We start from the raw sequence: 19635 nt of genomic DNA on the forward strand, positions 1-19635 counted from the left end.
AAAGCTGGCGTGATGGCACATGGACAGCAGCACCTGAGAGTGCTTCAGCTAATGAACACACCATCAGAAATGCAGCTCCGTGTGTTTTGGCACCTGGACCACAGAATTTTGATTTTTATTTTTATTAATTGAGGGACCCTTGCCGTAACCTCTGTTCGCCCATGCCTGAGCAGCCCTTGGCACGCCAGCAAGAAGACATGCACAAATGAGAGCTCCGTCCTCACATTTAAAGCCATAATTGTAAAAGTATGTTTGGTCCAATATTTGTTGGAAGTTTTTAAAAACAGGCTTTAAAATGTTCACTACATGAGGTGGTTTAACAACTTTTCACCAGCACATTTTTGTTCCCCATAGTGATGCTTCCTCTTTCTGAACAGTACTTCTTCTAAAGAAAGTTGTACCAAAAAGGATTTAGATTATTTCAAAAATAGAAGCCACAGATCGAGTAGAGTAATAGATATACGTTTCGTACCTCTGATAATGAATTTTCCAATTAAATGTTCCATCATAGCTATTAGTTTTGATCGTCTAGATTAATGGAAAACTGGACTAGATTTCTAGATGTTATTATTCAGTATAATTTCAGTTAAATGTCAATTTTACCACTGGAGAAGTAGCCCTGTATATCCTCTTTTAAAGTTATGACTCAATAACTGTATAGAACATGAAAAGCTCAAAGAAACCCAGAGCTGGTACGTTTGCGCTTTTACGTTTCAGTTATCCATGAGCCAAGACTGAAACTCAAGAGGTGCTTCAGGAAAGACAACAATAGCACAAAACAAGTGCAAATATATTTTAGAATATGCTTGCAAAATATGCCAAGTAGGAAGAGCACCTAGTGTTTCACCTAGCTATTTCCCACCAATGACAAGACCCAACAACTTGCATATATTTATATGATACAGAAACCCAGACAAGTGTTGCTGATATTCTGAAGGGATATAAAATATTGACTTCTGCAGAGGGGTCCTTTCTGCTCACTGAAAAATCCCACCTGAAAGGCTGCATAGTGCTTTCTGTTCCTTTGCATCACTTTATGGTTATTATTTATGGACTAATCAGTTATTCTTCCCTTTTATTTTTCTTTAGAGCTGTATTTCGAAGGTTTGAATATCAGCAAGAAAAAAGTTTACACTTAAGCGCTCTTACATGCTTGACAAATCCACAGAACCAAAGAAATGCAGATTTAAGGCTAAAAATCCAGATTGACACCCCAGCCTTCCTGATACTGCTGCAAAACTCCTCCTTTTGTGCATTAAAGTCAGACCTCTTACTTTACCAAATGCAGTTTTCTTCTTGTAGTTAAATTATAGTAACAAGTGCTCCACTTTCGGCAAAACCCACTACCTACAAGATTTGGATTACTAAAATGTAACCCAAATCCTTTCTGCTCATGGTGTGTGCATTTGAAGATAAGTAAGAGGGTGAGTAGGCTAATAATGGATTGGGATCTCCTATGGATAGTTCAGCATATCTCTAATTTTATTGCAACTATTTTTCTAGTTAAATTTAGATGAAAGAGCAAAACGCATTTATTTCTTGCCTCTCTTTTTTTTTCCTTAAGGTACAGTTACACTCCTGTTATATAAACTCACACACAGAGACAAGTGAGAAGTAGTAACCATTGCATCACAGTAATGTGGGGCATATTTCCAATGATTTGGGTAGAGAATACTATGCACCTGGAACACATTAATTAAGCAAACAATATGGTATGAATTAGAATAAAATTGGCCCTCTAACTCACCCTCTTGTAAGTGCAGGACCATTTTTAACCATGTATTTGTGATTTGCTCATCTGCCTTTGATTCTTGGGAAAAAATGGAGCAATTGCTATTTATCTCTTGCCATAGGAGATCCTAGGAGCCACATTAAAAACGCTGGGGGATGAAGTCTGATAAACCAGAAGATGATACTGAAATATCCTTAAGTATAATACAAGCCTCACAGGGTAGCTGATGAATTTTTTAGAAAATAAATAAATAAGTTTTTGCTGGTCCTGGCCTAACCTATGAAATTCGAACTGGAGAGGCTTCACAGCAAGGAGTTACAGATGTCAACATGGAACTTAATGAAAAGCAAATCTTGGCTTTGTGTAAGACTTTGTAATGCTTGAAAGCAAATCTCTGGCTTGGTTGCAGGAGTGCAAATACCAACGTTCTGATGTGCTTGATGCTCCTGCCGTGGCTTCCACCTTCCCTCTCACTCGAGCCACATCTCTTGATGGTGGCCATGGTGGAGGCCACCCAGGAGCAACCTCGCCCAGGACAACCACTGCCTGCAAACACACGCGGCCCTTGACTTACCTATTGCCATTCCTCAGCTGCTGCTCTTTAATCCTTCCCTCACATCTTCATTTTTAAGTCTAGCACCTCTCCTTTTCCGCTCCAGGCATTTGCCTTCAAAGTGTCACCTTAATATTCAAGCTGCAAAGGTGTCTGCTGCCATGGGCTCAGCTGACATTTACTTGCAAGAAGCTGAAGTGGCTGGTAATTTCTATAGAAGGTGTTGGCATTAATTTTCTTGCTGCTATGCCTTGTTGCTCCAGTAGATGTTTGTAGATGCCAGCAGTGCTTAATTTTGTCCCTTCTCCTTATGTTTGACAGGTTACTCCCTGTTTATAGACATTAGAAAATTTATGGTGCAATTCAGCTTCCTTAGCTCGGCAGTTCATTAAAAAAAAAAAAAAAAGGCATTATTTGTTTTGATAGGGTGTTTATCTGATGCTAAGCACTGTTTTACAAGTCAACCTTTCCCAGAAATTATTATGAAATTCATGGCTTAACTGTTGATAAGCTGTGTACACTGTCATTTCTGGTTATATGGCATTAAAAATGGAGTAATTTGCAGAGTGGCAATGAATTGTCTAAATAAGGTTCAGGTCTTTTCTCATGTCTTTTTTTCCTGCACTGGCCCCTCTTTCAAAGAAAAAAACATCCCTACACTTGAGTGCTAGGAAGACATGTCAAGCATACATTACATAATTTAAAGAGCAACATGACTAATATCTTATGACAAATATGTTTTCTAGACTTATAGTCCACCAGCTTAATAAGGAACCAGATATAATAATTGTAGTCCAATGGTGAATGCAAAAGAAAATTTCATAAGCAAATGATTTCATTTAGATCTAACTTAAGGTTTGTGTTAATAACCAGGCACATGTAATAACAAAATAACTAGCATAGAATACACCACAGAAAAGCCACCTGCATTGAGAAAAATGCGACAATCATTTCAGCCAAAAACCTCCCTCTCTTTTTGTTCCTGCCAATAATTTGGAGGACTAGATCCACCGCCCTATCTAGCTCAGCAGCCATCCTGACCTCAAGCGTTCCCATGAAAAAGCTGCTTTTTGGAAGTGTTTTTTCCTGCCAGGCCACCTTTGCAGGAACACATCTGGTGTTTGGCTGCAAGAAGCTGCTTGAGGAAGCAGCCCAAAGCCCTGGTTGGCCTGTGCTCGAGCAACTGCCAAGGGAATTCCTACAACGTGAAGGACAAGTTAAACTGGGCCATGGTAACACCCTCCCATCCCTCTTCATCTTAAAATTGTGGCTGAGGACATGTGGTTAGAGAATAAAAACACTGCCTTGCAGAATAGCCACTTTACTTGTTAATGACTGGCCTTAACGGGCAAAGTGAGGAAGGAGAGAGCACTGGATCATCTGAAAACCCTCCAGATGCAGCTGCTGGCAGGTAATTGCCATTCCTTGCAACATGATAAAGCAAAGCAATGAGGCGAATACAGAAAGTGTAAGGCTGAATTCTCTGCCTTGGTATTCACCTGAAATTCAGCAGAACCTTGTTCAGAAGAACTTTGGCATCAACATAAAGGCTACCTGATTTTCTAGAAATATAAAGAACAATTAAAAATGCAATAAGAACAGGAGAAACCCATGCTCTCATTATCCTTTTCAAAGGTGCTAACTCCATGCCACCGGTTGAAAAAGAGAGAAGATGCTAGGACATCATATGCTATGTCTAAGTACCTGTATATGTACATGAGTGCATCTGCATCCATGCATTTACTAATATCCACCATGTTTGAAGTCTTATGCAACCAGTTTTAGATGTTTAGTAAGATAATTTAGAGGAAGCAGTATTTTCATGATTTTTTTTAGGAGCAGAGGGGATAAAAAATGGAATTAGGCATTAGCAACACAATTAGTCAGTAGGTATTCATAACAAAAAGACCTACTCAGGTTCATTACAATAGAGATAATTCTAGTTGCAGGTAAGATTGGTTTTTTTAATAGAAGTCATTTATGTGCATTGTTTTTTTAGGTATTATTTCTTGAGAGCCCAATTCTTCCTAGCACAGCTTAGACTCCTGCTTTTGGAGCAGGGGCCCTGGCGTTCTCGTCATTTACTCTCAGACAACGTGTTTATGTCCCTGAATGGCTTCTAATTCAGCCTCAAGAACAGCATAATTTCAGATGTCTCTAGAGGAAACGGAGCTGCAGAAGCCCAGCTGTGGCAATGTATATGTGTGGGCTTTTTACATATGTGCAATTAGTGCTCTGCTGAATTCCTTATAAATTACCCAAACCAGTGATCTTACATGTCACATCACTCCTCAACGGTATTTTCTTACATAAGCATAGAATCTATTTTTCTTAAGAGCTGTAATTTGGTCTCACATTCTCATGTTTAAATGTTCTCACCAGATAAATGGGTGTCCAAACCATCCATCTGGAGTGCCGAGATGTATGGAGTACTCCCCAAACCCTGCATGACAGGTAAATTCACTGCTTGGGTGGCAACATTTCTACCTTCAAGCCTTCTAAAGAACATAATATTAATGAAAATGAGACCTTGCTAAAACTAAATGAACTGTAGGACAACTGCAACCTGGGAATGACAGGTTCAATTTGCAACTGATGCTTAGGCCAATGGATATGATTTCTCCTTCAAGCTTTTAAGCATCTCTACTAATAGCTAAACTACTCTGAAATGATCTGACCTTTAGATTCTGTTTGAGAAAGGCTTCTTTTTCTTTGGGAAATGGCCTCCACTGAATCATTTCCAAGCCTCTAGGCAACCTCGGTATCAAATACATAGCTGTTACAGCTATTTCTAGGGTAATTTTAATAAGCGAACAACTAGAGAAAATGTCTAAAAAAAATAGTAAAATTATACAGAGACACTGTTGCAACACACGTCATCTAGTACTGGTATAAGTCTTTGATACAGATCAGCTTTGCTTGATTTTTTCTTATGGAAACTATATTAATTCAACAGGAAGGTCTTACATGAGTTCCAAGACTAAAGTAATTGGGTTATGAACCTCCAAGGAGATTATTAATTTTCTTTTTCCTGATATTTGCATTTCAGCTATAGCTGTCATTGAAATATTTATCTAAACTAGTTGATAGCCAGAAATATTCATCATCTATACTTATTATAAGATCAACAAAATATATCATAAATTTTAGTATCTAAGCGTTCTTATCAATACAGTCTCTTTGATTCGAACTAATCAAATTGCCAAGTATTACAGTTCAGCAAATTACTATGGAAGCAAATTGATTTATTTATTGCTCTTGCTAGTTAAACGTGGAACTAGGAAAATTGCCATCAGAATTAATGAGGTTTCTATAATGGGGCCCAACTGCAGTGCAAACCAGAGGCACCCTGGGAACCATGTAACATTGCAACTCTGTTTCTACCATCTCATTCTACTCCAATCTGGGCAAGTTTTTGGAAATAAAGTACTTTTTCTTTCTTTTTCAGTTTATGATTGATCTCTGCTGCAGTTTGGAGTCTTGTAACCTCAGTTGCCTGGTCAAGACTGGAAACACTGATTGTTAGGATCACTGAACACTGGAAGATGATGGGAATAATACCTAAATTAGAGAGAATCATAAGAATATTTGCATCTACCGAAGAAATTGGATTGTTCTGAATAAATAGAGCAAATATGTAAGAGACAGACACATATCACTCTTCTGACCCCTCGGTGTGACATGGTCTCAAAGACTCCGAGACCATTTTACTTTAATAATCATTTCCCAAATCTGGACCAATGGGGAAAGATCTCACACTCGGGATTCGGGATAGAGAATTATTTTATATCAATTAACAGATTGCTGAACTATTCACTATCCATTAATGCTGCCCACAGCAAAATGGGAAACCTCAGAAAACAGGGAGATGGATATGTTGAATCTGCCAACTGTCTTCCCTCCCCACCTTGCTTTCATTCCTCTAAAACAGCTTCTTAAATAGGTTTTACCAGATCTCTAAAACCGGGATATTGAGGACCTTACCGATGCCAATGCCACTTACCTTGCCATTAATCACCCAATGGTTTCACTGACCCATGCAAAAAGCTCTGCAGCACCTCCAGAACCTCTCAGTCCCTCAGGGTCTTTTTCATATTCTTATTTTATTTGCTGTTTTAAAAAGAAAAAAAAAGGAGAGGGCGATATAAAATACATGAAACAACAATAAAAAGTGTACAAGTGGAGCAAATTTGTACCACTGTGGGGCAAAACACTTGACAAGAAAGTTTCATTAAAAACTCAATGCTTTTTTTTTTAATGGACAGATGCTGAACCAAGGCAAGGACCATTCAGATTTTAGACCTAGCCATGGTTGACTTATTTCTGTGCAAAACTGCTCTTTTCTTAAACAGCACATCAATGCTAGGAATTTATCTCTAGGATTTGTTAAACTGTTCACATAGAGGGGTCCACTGGAATTTGCCTGAGTAATGCCTGAATAAGTAATTTCACTATCTGCATATTTGATTTTATCACGTCACACATGCTTTAAGTGAATGCAACCATTTTTTCATTCATTTTAGACCACTTTGAAATAGTCTTGCTTATTCATATTTATCTACTTTTGAGCGTGCAGTTTGATTGTGCTTTTGCCTCCATGGATGAGTTATGAAGAGACTATTAAAAATAAGAACAGAAACTCTCTCTTTATCACATATTCTTTCAATACTCTCTTTCCTCTGATGATTTCCAGTCTCTATATAGACGTGTTTTTAAAGAAGTCTTTTTTTTTTTTTTCTTTTTTCATTACAGGTGTTTATCTACTAATTTTAATAAATTTCACATCTGTTTAATAAAGCAAAGCCAGACATATCCAGTGGCAGATTTGGTTGATCTAAAAGGCAAAAACCTTCTGAAAACCTTGTTAGCTTCTCTCCCCGGAGCCCCGGGATCTGGCGCCTGCCTCCCTAAGCAGCTGCGCTCAGAAGTCTTGCAGATGGCTACGGAAAAGGCAACCAAATTCCCGCTGCAATTGGAGCTCTAATGAAAGCTGTATAAAATCAGGAACCTCATGGAATGGTCTAGGGATCCTGTGGACCCCATGTCCCTGGAAATGCCCCCAAAGGTGCTTGGCACCGGCCTCCGAAGCTCCACAGGGGCCAGGGCTACATCCAGGACCCTGAGATGCATAGAAATATTTCACAGATATATTCTGTATATGTAAACACATATATGCAGAACATTTGTGTGAACATTTAGGCTGAAAATTCGACTTTGTTAAGGGCAGGCTGAAGCTTTGCAGCACTTTCCTGAGCAGATTCAAGCAAGATGGACAGGGCTAAGAGCATCAGCAAGGCCTGAACCATAACTTCAAGCACTGCAGCTTCAGGGAGAGCCTGATTTATCGTGTGCTTGTTACTATGCAAATACCAAAAAATACCATGCTCGTAAATTCCCCTGTCTGGAGATCTATTCTTTTCCAGATTATGGGTACTGAAATGACTACTTTCTGTGTAATTTTTCTCAATTTGCAGTGGATTATTCATTTGAAAAAGAGGTGAGAAAATTAGTGTTTGCTATTCATTTTGCACACAGATGTCTGCAATGTGCTTTTTGCACATCCTAACAAAATTTGGATTTGTCATCCATGATTGATCGTCTCAGTGTTGCTCTCCAAATACACCTTTTGTTACCTAAATTTCTTCAGAAGTTTTTAATAGAGGGCTTGGAAATTCTAGACCTTCAGCAGGTGAGGGTGTTCACAATGAAGTGACTCATTCCTCAAACCGGGTGATGGACTGACAGCTGTGGATGCAGGGAATAAATTAGCATGTTTTAATAACACTCAGTCACTACATGGCTGTACAAGCCCTGATTCAGAGGACACCCACATATGTATTAGAAAACACAGAGTCTGCGCTCGTGTTGTTTGCATTTCATTACTCCTCCAGGAGACAGATTCCACATCTGCCATGCAAGGTCTGGAGCTTTCCAAAGCTCATGTACCCCAAGCACAAACTGCAGAAAGGAGCCCGGCCGGCCCCGTGTTCTCCTCATCTAATCATGTCACTCGTGCTGGAAGATATCCTTTAAATTCATAAAATTCAATGGTCAGGTGAGAGGTTTAGTAGACAAGACGGGTAGAAAAATAAAATACGAATGCAAAGTAGATCCAGTCACTATACCTCCATACAGCAAGTGTGCAAAAAGGGGTTTACCTTCAGATTGATATTCAGATTATTAATATGAGAATAAGGGCCAGTCCTCCATTTCCTGCCCAGCTCACATAAGCTGCTTCTTGCTTTTGTCCAAATTCTTCTTGAACATCCTCAAGTCCCTGTTGGAAAAGCACATATTCTACTAGGAACAGCTTGACTTTTTCAGAAAGTACATTTGGTCATTTTGGTGCTGAACACATCACAGAGGAGATCCTAGACTTCAATTTTAGACATATCTAACTGTGCTAGCACAATATATGCTTTTTTAAAGTATTTTGAGCATACATTTGTGGTTACCTAGACCTATCCTTGTAAATCAGGCTGCCCAGCAGGGAGCAGAGCCATTTCTATCTGCTCTGGAAAAGTATTAAAATACACAAACACAGCTGAATTTTAAAGCGTTGGTCAACATGATAAGGGCTCAGAGGCAATTTGGCTCCCATAGCAGTGCCATAGCAATCTTCAGAGAATTTATGCGTATATAATATTTACAGCTCATCATATACCCAACACCCCTCAGAAAGGCAGAATTCTCTCATTTCCAATACAATACACTTGATTATTTCTAAATTTCACTCGGGGTACTGGAGATGGTTTCACAGACCAATGTGCCACCTAGTTTCAGAGCCAACTGTGAGGAATTTTCTTTATTTTTAGGCAACCCTGGTGCACACACACAGATGGCTCGGTGGCAGGGCAGCTCCTGGCAGCTGTCCCCTTGGTCCCAGGTTTTCGTGCAGGGACTGGGCACAAGATCGCAGTCCAGCTGAAGGCCAAGTTGGTGCCTGCAGTCAAGAGAGGACCAGTCACCTCCTGTTGTGCAAAAGAACATGGAAAAGAGCTAAATATATTTCTCTCATATTTCTTTTCACCCCCAGACCTCTCTCACTTTTTCCCCATCTTATATCTGCACAGAGTTTTCTTCTCCTGGCTATCAACTCACAGAGCAAAGCTTCAAGTTTCCACCAGAGCTACTATCTCAGGTCTTTCCAAATGCCCAAAATCTTTCCAATCACCATAAAAACAAGCATATTTAGTCATTGCTCAGCACTTTTGGGTCTTCACAGCATCGCTGTCTCAGCTGAACAACTAGATTGCCCAGCAAGATGCAGCTCTGCAGAAATTAAGCTGGTCTGAGCTAAACATGCCTATGAGCTAAGACACCTGAGATGATCCAGGAGATCACACTGAAAAGCAGAAAATTGAACTCAAACCCCATCTAAATAGCCAAGAGGGCATTCCTCCTCTTTGGAAATCTCAAGAATTCAGGCTCCAAATAGATTTTTGTGGCAAGAAAACCTACAGCTGCATTTAACACAGCTCTTATAATATCACAATCACTAGCTCGTGGGCGGTTGTCCCTTACCGGGTGAAATCAGGGCCAGCCCAAACCAAGCTATGAGCATGACAGCTCCAGTGTTTGGGAATTAGCAAAGTGAGGGCTAAATTAAATGATTTACAGACTTTGTAGCAAACTTTGCAGTGTTCAATCTATCTAGCAATTAGAGAGGCGCATTTAACTCTAATACGCCTGAGTGGAAGACGAAAGCAATCACATTACTGAAAGATCCCCAACAGTTTGCCCACACACCTTGCTCTGTTGAGAGCAGTTTGTTGCATTTTGATTTTTTTTAAAGAGTTTTTCATAGGGAAAAGTATTTTTTTCCTACAAAAATGAGTTCTATTTCTCAATTTATAAAATTTTCTCTCACAATAAAATTACATATAAAGATACATATGTATAGATAAAGACCTTAAAATTATCCAGAATTGAATTTAGTGATTGCTTATTAAAAAAATGACCATAAAAAGGGATATTCCTACAAAAAAAAAAAAAAAAAAAAAAGGCTGCGCTGACTGAGGCTGAACAGTCCACACGACCAAGTGGCTAAGAGAAGAAGTAATGAAAATGTGTAAAAGAGCAATTTTATCAAGAAACTTTCACTGGTGAGGATAAACTGGGGGGTTGTGTGCTAGGGAGTTCCTCCACAGGAAGCTGTATGCAGCATTAACATTTTTAAACATTTTTAAAAAAATAAAATGGTACCAGCGAGCGAGGTTTTTAATCCAGATAGGTTACTTACGTTTATCTGAAATGCATCATTTCTAAGATAGTTTTTAAAAAAATTCATAGAAAAAGAATCAAGGGAGACCTACAACAGAGACAAATTTAGCAGAACCGGTGTTATATTCTGCAAATGAATCTATACGGAAAATATCAAAATATCCTCTCCATGTCAGGGTACTGCAGCACCTCTCAGGCCCAAAGCTCGTGTAGTATTGCAGTGATGCTGCATGGCAGGAGGCTGAAATACCCCTATGGTCTTCTCCTGCTCTCCACCATTGCTGAAATGTTCTTCACAACAGCACTCATTCTCATGCACTTATTGCATACAGGGATTCTTATGCCCACAGAGCTTTAAAATAGCAGGATTTGGCATTAGCCCCTTTGAAATACCTCCCCATGCACACATGTATAGGAGGTCATGTTCATGGCATCACATGCAGGTCCTGCTATAATTTTGAAGCATTACTTTTATTGTACAACTGTTTTGGATTTTAAATCTGTCACAGTTGTTCACCTGCAAGAAGGAAATTGCCTAAATATAGTGCAACCTAGATAGTTTTGAAACTGCCATTTTTGAGTTATTGGAGTCCCTAAAATAACCCCTTTCAAATATAAAATGGAATGTATTTCCCATAGTCTGGAGATGACAAAAAAGCTGCTGAACCAAAGTTGTAGACCTTTCTCCAAAGTTCAGTTTTATACTAAAATTAAGTATGAAATGCCACATAATACAAAAGTGGCTTTTTTCTTTTTTTTTTTTTTTGGTAAGTTGACTAAAACTGCAAAAGCCGATTTAGAGCAGCAGGACTTCTGCCAACTTGCAGAAAAGCTATAACAGGAGAAGAGACCTTCTCCAGCAGAAAAAGCAGAAAGTTTGCCATTTTGATTATTGAGGACACCTATTTGTATCCCAGACTAAAGTATAGCAATATTTGTACATCACAGTATGGTCCCCTTTCCTCCCCCATTCTGTTTGTGATACCAAAACAAATGTTTTCATGTAAGCAGAACCCTTGCAGTTCATTTTTAATAATGAGTGCATTGCACTTGAGCGCAAAACACTTCTCATACAAATTTGGAAGCTATAAATTGTCCCCATGGTTTCCCTCGAAAAACACTGTGAGCCGGAGCTCTTCGGGCAAGTGGTAGAGAAGCGCCTGGTGCCAACGCTTTGGTGCTGGCATGGAGAAAGATCTTTGCACATAAATTATCGTTTGGAGAAGATTACTGTAAAATCAAACTGGGAGACTTGTGAGGACCTCCTGGGTCTCCAGAAACATTCAGAATAATGGCATAAATGCAAAAATAGCCTATTTGATCTCTGGCATTTTGCAGATGTGGTGGTCAGCGCGGGTGCAGGACCACTGAGGACACCACTGACACCAACATTTTGTGCAGCTCAAGGAATGATGGACAGCACAAGGCAATCTTTGCTCTTCCAAAAATCCCCAAATCCCCTCACATGCATGAAGAGGGGACTGGCTTCAGCTGTCCTCAGGACAGCAAAGTCTTTCCTGTCAAGGCTGTCCATACGTGGCCATGCTGCCATCCATGCTGCTAGGTCTCTGCATGCATCATCCCAAATCCGTGCACTGGCTACACTTCTGTCTCTTTGCATGGCTACAAAACCCTCCTCACTGATAAATATTCACCTAGAGAACATGCCCTCTATGACAGAGCTGTGTTTAAGGAGGGGAATGGCATGCAAAGGATTCATAGGAAAAAAAATCCACACGACATCCCCTCCAAATGCCAAAAAAGGGTCTCTGTTGGAAGATAATGCTTTAATAAATCCTATAAAATTCACCTAATGTTCTCATCAGCAGGACAGGGATATATAAGACATATTTAACACCCAGAGATGAATGTTAGATCTCATCCCATCATCTGGGATTACTTATTCACTGATATTCATGATTGAGTCTACCTTTACCATCTTCTCATTTCTTTTTTTCCTCCCCAAAAGGATTTTTTCTCTCCCTATTGCTCTTAGCAAATTGTTCCAATCAGATGGGCCCGTGTTAAGGGTCCAGGATCACGTTCCTCTTCCCTACCTCCCCTCCTCACCATCAGAAATACCTTCTCCAGCAGAGTTCACAAAGTCTCTTCCTGAGCTGCTCTTACTCTCCTTGAGTGAAAACACCCTTTTTGGTTCTTATCTCCATTGCCCATGGCTGACCATAGGGTCATCCAGCCTCCTCATCCTCTCTGCTACCAATGGCACCTCAATAATGTGCTCTCTAAATTTGGTTCATTTTCAGAGTTGGCAGCCCAACCATGGACTGTTTTTCCTGCCAGATCACCTGGTTACTTTACTTCCTCCAAAATAAAGGTGTTTATTTTAAACTCCTAGTCTGGTATCTCCTAGCCCTAGCAAAAACAACTTTCCAAAGTGGTAGAGACAAGAGTCTCCTACGCTATTACACATCAACAAGCTCCTGCCACAACATACTATTCTTTTCAGAGACCCCATTTCCTGGTAATATTCCTAGTCTGGATCCATTTTGATTGTGGTTACCTAATTAATTACAATCGTAGCAGACAGAAAACTATAGCAGTATCATCCTAACAAAATCCGTCAAACTAGGCTTACAATATTTTTCCTTTTTTTAATTATGATGGGATTTACCAGCATGTCTTAGTTCAGAAAGTCTTTACCTATTTTGTTTCAAATCTGATAGGAATAAGACTTAATCCTTCAAAACTAATGCTGAAAGCTGGTATCTGTTACGGTTGTGGATATGTTTTAGAAAGGAACAAAATTGGAACGATAATGCAGTTTCAGATGTAACAGCCATGGAATTATTTCTAATCCTTCACAATACTTACCAGACTTGAACAAAGACAAATGTATGTATCTACATAACTGTGATTTACTGCCCCAGAATCAACAACCTTACAATAAACATTGCTTAGCATTTCCTTGTGCATATTCATGATTTCTAAAAGGAAAGCACTCCTTTTCATGACACGGCTGCATTTTTTGCTGCTGGGGGAGTTCTCTTTAGAGTTACTACAGGGAGGCATACGAGAAGGAGGAGAAGCAGCATCCTGCTCCCTTTTTGCAGTGCTCTACACTCAATTCCCTTGACTCATCCACTTGTGTGTCCCACAGGCAGGCAGTGCCTTGCTGTCAGTACCAACAACCTCTGCTCCATGGCAAACGCTGCAAGATTAGTTAGACAGAGGCAAGAAATTACCTCGAGAGACTTCACAAGGAAGAAAAGTGGCCTTTTTTTCTATTTGAGGTCCATCACCTTAAACAGAAATACTGTATGTCAGAATCTGCAAGCTATCCATTTATAAAATCCAGAGTATCACACTTGGCATGTAACTTCTTAAATGCACATGCGTATTTCTCTGTCCCTATATTTGTTTAACAGGTAATAATATTGGCTTATACTAATCAGTTTTCTTTTTTTAAGGAAAACTAAGCCCCATCCTGACAAGCACCCACATCAGCATCTAGGAGACAATCAGACCAGAATTAACAAGAATCAGACCAATATTGTTTATATGATGTGTCCTGGCTGATATAAAACCCAGCGATAGCTCTACAGAGTCCAGCAACCCAACCTGTCTCATTCTTTCTCCTGATTTAGTAAAATCTAGCTTAGCACCTAGATTGTTCCCATGGGGTAAGTGTCACCCTCACGGACAGCCCAGGTGCTATGCACAGAGGACAGAAATGGGGCAGTTTGGAGACAAACCTGTGGCCTGAACCATAGGTGATGCTCCAGCACGCAGCAATGATGCTCCAGCATGCAGCACCTTCACTCCAGAAGCTCTCGGGAGCCACTCAGCAGAGCCATAGACACATAACCAGCATACAAGTTATTTCCAATTTGACATTTTTGTTCTTTCAAACCCTATTTCAGAATACATTTTTTTTACTCTACTTTTCCTCTTTATTTATGCAATTATGCATGTATTATGAACAACCAATTGCACCAGACTGTGGTTCCACAGTCCCATTTCCCATAGTTTCTGCTCTGATCCCGTGTGTTATATGGGTCAGCACCTCCTACGCTCACACCAGAATTACCCATCTATCAACAGCATAAGCAATGTGCTAGTAAAATAGCTAACGTTCAGCGAGATTTACTTGAAACACTGTATATCATACAACCAGAAATCTAGAAACTGTTATTTCTGTTGGGAGCATTGGGAACCAGAAATGAAAACTCACGGCATGCACATCCCAGAAGGATCACCCATCAGTATTGTCCATGCTTCATCCCATTCCAAGTCACCTAGGACATAAATACATGTTTTTGTAAGCAACTTTTCTTTCAAGTAAGACTCTTTTGATGTTTGCGGTTGGGTTATGAGACTATTTCTTTTTTCCAGTTTGTTCTATTATCTCCAAAGTAGCAAACAGATTAGTGGGCTCATTGTCAGAAGGGCTCTACTCTAAGCAAAAACTTTCCAAATCTTTGACACAGCATTAATCACTTATCCAGGCTTTGCTGCTATCTGAGCAGATGTCTAAAGCACAAAATCCATGTAGGGAGCCCTTAGAAGTTTGTATTGTTTCGACCGCCTAAGGGGTAGATATTTAAATTCCCTTAATATTGAGCCAACACAATTCTTATCACAGTTACACAAAGCCACCACATAATTCAATAGACAAATTGTCTGAACCTAATTAATCCCATAAAATGACAAATTATAATATTTTTTAAAAATCTATACCAATAGATAGCCAAACGTCCACAAACCACATTAGGCAGGGTGAATCAGATACCATCTGTGATAGAAAGGACATTGAATAATACGGTTTAGATGCAAAGCATATTGAATTGAACAAAACATGCTATATAAGAGATTTATAGTCTATAATCCACACAGAAAATCTGCTAAAATAGATCAGCTTTGTCACATAAGAGTGCTTTCATCTAGTGTCCAGAAGCACAGCACCACTTTGACTTATTTAGCAGATCAGTTTACATGCTCTCCCCGATTTCATGCAGTGATGATTAAGGATGAAGAATATCACAGACAGTTGGCAACTGCAATAAATCAAAAAGCTTTGCTCAGTTTTGCAGTACATATTTTCATCAGAATTGTATAAAATAGCATGATTAAATTAGTGATGTACAATAATTGTTTTCTGAGAAGAAAGTCTGTTATGATAACTTTTTTGGTTTTCAGATTTCACAAACATTTTAAGACAGGAATGTTAATTAAGTTTTAATAAGCTGTTATGAATCCACTGTCAGGAGATGTTCCATATAAACTAAAATTAGTTTCTATCGAGGCTTTTTTTTTTTTTTTTTTAAATCAAAAACGGGCCAAAATCATGAGCCAAGAAATGGTGAGATGAACTTGGACTACATTAATCAAACAAGATCTGGCACAATGACTTAAGCCATTTAAAGCATTTTATATATATTCTGTTCCAGACTGTGCACCACAGACTCTCATCAGAAATAGTAAACATCTGCTCATTTGAAGATTAAGGACCATATTTTCTAAATTTATAGCGCTTCGGTATCCGGATATCAATCTGAGTCACCCAGATATGACTTGGAGCTCAAAGCCAGGCTGCAGGAGCGGTGCTGGTGATAGTGTCTTCTCCAAGGAGGACAGGTGTTGATGTCCCGTTGAATAGGATGAAACCATTAGCCACAGCTTCGTACTTTCTTTTCTTCTTTTCCTCTACATGTTACCCAGCAGCAGAAGAATCAAGGTCATCATGATGAGGATGAGCAGACACCTCCGATGAGCTGTCCTCTCGCGTGGCTGACTGAGATGAGACGTGGGAATGGAGTGAACAGGCTCTGCAGTTGATGCCAATGCCATGACTGCACCTAAAATATATTATGTAGAGCCACGGAAAAGACCTTCCCTTGCTGAGACATCTTGACCACCCCAACATTGATAATAGCATGCAACAGAAGAGGCATCACAGCATTTTGTTCATTATATCAGAAGTCTTTGGTGGAAAACAAACCGTTAATATTTACAATAGTTTTCAAATATGGATCTTTGGAAAACTTCTTTCTTACTATTCAATCTGAACATTTCAGAGACTACCAAATTAGAAGCCTCTAAGGTCTCATGCCTGTGTAGTTTCATTTATTTAAAAATTAATCACAGAATGAAGGAAAGAGCTGTGCTCCATTCCCACAAGAACTGACTGAAATTCTGCTGCCTTAAATTTACTTTGTTGCAAGGTTTCTTTTTAATGAAGTGCTCGTAGTGATTTAAGTGTGACTGATGGTGGTAAGAGAGATTTAGCATCATGATTATTATTATTTTATTGTTATGAAATTAAAGGGGATTTTAGGACAAAAAGTCTTTCTTACATAGTTGTCATACTACAGTTTGCCTTCATTTTTGTGTGTGCTTATTCAGAAAATGTACAAACACTCAAAAGAAATAATAATATAGATTCTCAAACTATTTTTAAGGTATTCAACATACATCTGCAAAACATTAATTAATGGCTTATGTAAAAAAATAAAGCTGTTCTAGTGTATCATCACATTTACTTGCTTGTAGGCTTTATTCTTGTCCCATCTCTGAACTTTTTTATTTTCAGCTTGCTGAATTCACTGAATTATGTATAAATGTAAAGGCATACTATATATGTAAAGACGCTGTTTCAGGGCTTCTGCTAAATCTACATCATGTCTTTAGGACAGTATGAGTCAGAGGTGAATCAAGGTGTGAATCTGACTTCCACTTAAACATACGCTGTAAAAATTGCAGTGCACAAAAATATTTAAGGAGATCGCATGTGTTTTTTAAGAGATGCAACCTTGGAAGTACATCAGCTTCAGCAAGGAGAAATAAAACACTGGCACTTCCATTGCAGGCTTCCTCTCTCTGTTCCCGAGGTTATGGAAGTCTACCCAGATTCCAGCATCAGCCTGAGGTCAAGGAAACTGAGGACTCTTCAGCTTTTCTGGGAGAGAAGCAGGAAAAACAGGTGAGACAGATTGTTATTCCCAGCTAGAGCAAGAGGTAAGTCCACGGCCAATCCAAACCAAACAAGTCATATTTTCATTTCATAATAGCATGTATTTTCTAACATGAAATGTCTTTATTTTTTTCATTAGAACACATTCAAGCATGAATGTTTTTGTAAAAACAGATGCAGTTTAGGAACAGTGCAGGGGAAGGGGCAAACCACCCATTTTGCACCCTTCAAATCAGCCCTGTTGAGGTTCCTGCTCTCTGCCAATCAATCCCTATCACTGAACGCACAAGCAAAACCCCAATTCTCTCTTTTAACACCAGAACAAAAATTATCAACTGGAAGCTGGCAAGGCTTTCAAAGGACTTTCCTGGGTTAACATCCTTTGCAATTTTCACATATAAATTAAGAAAGCAAACTAATAATAGAGTTAGATATTAATGCAGCCTATACAGCTTAGAGTATAAACTTTAGGTTCTAAGTATCCACTGTATTTAGGTATTAAGAAAGAAACAGAACGGATGGGAGGTAAAGACACTTTCTACACTGCAAAGCTCAGTAATCCAGTGTTCATTAGTATAAAAATAATTATAGTAGTATATTAGTAAAAATAGAACATTTGGAATTTTCCTCTTCACTTCTTAGCTTCTATTTGCTTTGTCTTTTTCCTGCCTACCATTTTTTTTTTAGTTCTGTGCAACACACATCTGAGCAAGAGCTGAAGGAAAAGGCACAATTCTTTCCTTCTCCTGCATAACAGAGGCTTTTTCAGTGCATGATAAATGTGTTGCCTTTCTCAATGCCTCCACCTTTGCCATCTATTATTGTACATCGAAGCACTTGGAGTCAAGCTTCTTTAATTGTTTACCACAAATACCCACAACCATTCACTTTCAAAGGAAGGTCTATGAATGTGAACTCCATCACTCCTGCTTATTCAGTATTTAGGCAATGCTAACATTCAAAAGAGGATTGTTGAGACATCTTCTGTGCTGGTCCCACCCTGTGAATACACTGCCAAATCAAGGCACTGAAAAGAAATAGAGCCCTGTGATGATATTGCACGTGTGTGCTCCAACGGAGGTGATGCAGGAAAATGCAAAGCCACTGCACTGAAAATAATTATACATCCATAACGAAGACAGAGAGACCCTGCATGATAATAGGATGGGAAATGAGGTGTCCTCAGCCCTAGTAGGAATGGTCATGCAGGGACACCCCTAAGAAACACTCTGGTTTCTCATACACCAAGCAGTATGTCCTATTCCATTTCCTCTAATCCTCAGGAAACTTTGCTTGATATTCAGCCTAAGTGCCACTCTCCCTTCCTAATTTTAGCTCATTATTCATAGCTCTGTTCCTTTTCATTATGCTAAATAATTTGCCTCTCTGAATGTTTGCTGTAGGCAGATTTCTTTTGCCTTTCTTCCCAAAGCCTGTCATCCAGTAAATGATTTGGTGCTGTGCATGTCAAACCATTTGCCCTTTAATAATCTTTCTAGTCTCTTTTTGGCATCTTTTCCAGCAGTATGTCTGCCATTTTAGGCATGGTTTTGAGCACTCTGTGCTATGATATCAATCAGAGGATATGATGCTGGTTAAAATTCTTATAATCTTATACCAGGCAAAACAGATTGAAGGACCCTGGTTGAAGACTTTGTACAGAGAGGATAGGAAATGCTGACAGAAGAATACCCAGAAAGCGCTTTTTAATAATTTTTCCTTCTGTTTTTTTAATCAGCTCTCTATTTTATTATTCTTTCAGGAATGATTGTTTAGCATGGAGTGCAATGCTGCTCTTGCAGCCACACTGGAAGAGGTGAGAACATCATCCCCTAGTGAGAAATGCCTGTATATACAAAATACAGCAAGAGCGTAAATGTTGAAAGATGAATTACTAGTTCTACAGTTTGAAAATAACCCATCAGTTGGGAGAACAGGGTTGAGGCAGTATAAAATGCATTTGCATCTTTAAGAAGGCAACTAATCTGTTGAGAGGAACAATAATGCAGACTGACACAGGAAAGAATATAGCGCTTCGTGGTCCTTTTTTTGGACTGTAGTCTCATTTTGATTGATATCAGTTAAGGATAGGATGAATTCAAGAGACTGAGGAGGAAAGCAAGCTTCTGTTCAGATAATGTTTTTCAAAAATGCCACATGAGCCAAGGGCAACTTGACGTATGACACCACGGGAGC

General features: G+C 39.2%; 1 long non-coding RNA gene across 1 annotated transcript; it reads right to left on the bottom strand.

The window, feature by feature from the left end:
* Nucleotides 1-14715: 14715 nt before the first annotated feature.
* Nucleotides 14716-17326, bottom strand: LOC148594804 (uncharacterized). Its single transcript, XR_015913320.1, has 2 exons — nt 17278-17326; nt 14716-14764 (listed from the first exon to the last, which is right to left on the bottom strand). It is a non-coding gene; the product is annotated as an uncharacterized LOC148594804 (long non-coding RNA).
* Between the last annotated feature and the right edge of the window lie 2309 nt (nt 17327-19635).

This window comes from Tinamus guttatus, unplaced genomic scaffold, assembly GCF_059628265.1.
Source record: "Tinamus guttatus ecotype Peru unplaced genomic scaffold, ASM5962826v1 Tinamus_guttatus_pri_ptg000198l, whole genome shotgun sequence".
Lineage (NCBI taxonomy): Eukaryota > Metazoa > Chordata > Aves > Tinamiformes > Tinamidae > Tinamus > Tinamus guttatus.